This window comes from Octopus bimaculoides, chromosome 8 (genome assembly GCF_001194135.2).
Source record: "Octopus bimaculoides isolate UCB-OBI-ISO-001 chromosome 8, ASM119413v2, whole genome shotgun sequence".
NCBI classification, from domain to species: domain Eukaryota; kingdom Metazoa; phylum Mollusca; class Cephalopoda; order Octopoda; family Octopodidae; genus Octopus; species Octopus bimaculoides.
In genome coordinates this window covers 75,931,489-75,932,125 of record NC_068988.1, presented here as the reverse complement: position 1 = coordinate 75,932,125, position 637 = coordinate 75,931,489, and the positions used below count along the sequence as shown (strand labels likewise).

Sequence of the window (637 nt, the reverse complement as noted above, 5' to 3'; positions counted from 1 at the left end):
TATATATACACACGTGACGTTTATATTGCGCAAGAGATGCGTCAGTGCATGAGTGACTAAGAGAGAGTGTGTGTGTGCGTTCGCGCGCGTTTGCTATCAATACTTCGGCAAATCACCTGAAACAGTAGTATTACATATGCAATTACACGCATACACACATATTATATATATTGAGTTTGGTGTTACATTTTGTTATATATATATATATATAGAGAGAGAGAGAGTTCAAAAGAAATCAAGGTTAACATACTTGTTTACGTTTTCTTATAAAGTTGTCTGCTGCCAGCGAACTGTTTCTCCTAACCTTCAGTACTGTGTCTCCCTCATTTCTTCACTCGGCATTTACTTTTATTTATATACAACAGTAGCAGCAGCAGCAGCAGCAGCAGTAGTAGTAGTAGTAGTAACAGCAGCAGCAGCGGTAACAGGAGTAGTAGTAGTAGTAGTAACATCAGCAGCAGCGGTAACAGTAGTAGTGGTGGTGATGGTGGTGGTGATGACGGTGGTAGTCTTCGTCGTCGTAGATTCGCTATGATGATGATCTTGAGCTTTAAATGATGAAGGAGAACTATGTTTATACGCCTCAGTACATGAGGCTATATTAATTAGTCCTTCTTGTAAGATGTTAAAGTGTGAT

General features: G+C 39.4%; 1 protein-coding gene across 1 annotated transcript in view; it reads right to left on the bottom strand.

The window, feature by feature from the left end:
• The window catches only part of LOC106875443 (phosphonoacetaldehyde hydrolase), a 90,204-nt gene extending 89,822 nt beyond the window's left edge, over positions 1 to 382 (bottom strand). The window contains exon 1 of the mRNA XM_052970199.1: positions 251 to 382. The gene's annotated coding sequence lies outside the window, so the exon portion shown is untranslated. The remainder of the gene's footprint in view (positions 1 to 250) is intronic.
• Positions 383 to 637: the final 255 nt, after the last annotated feature.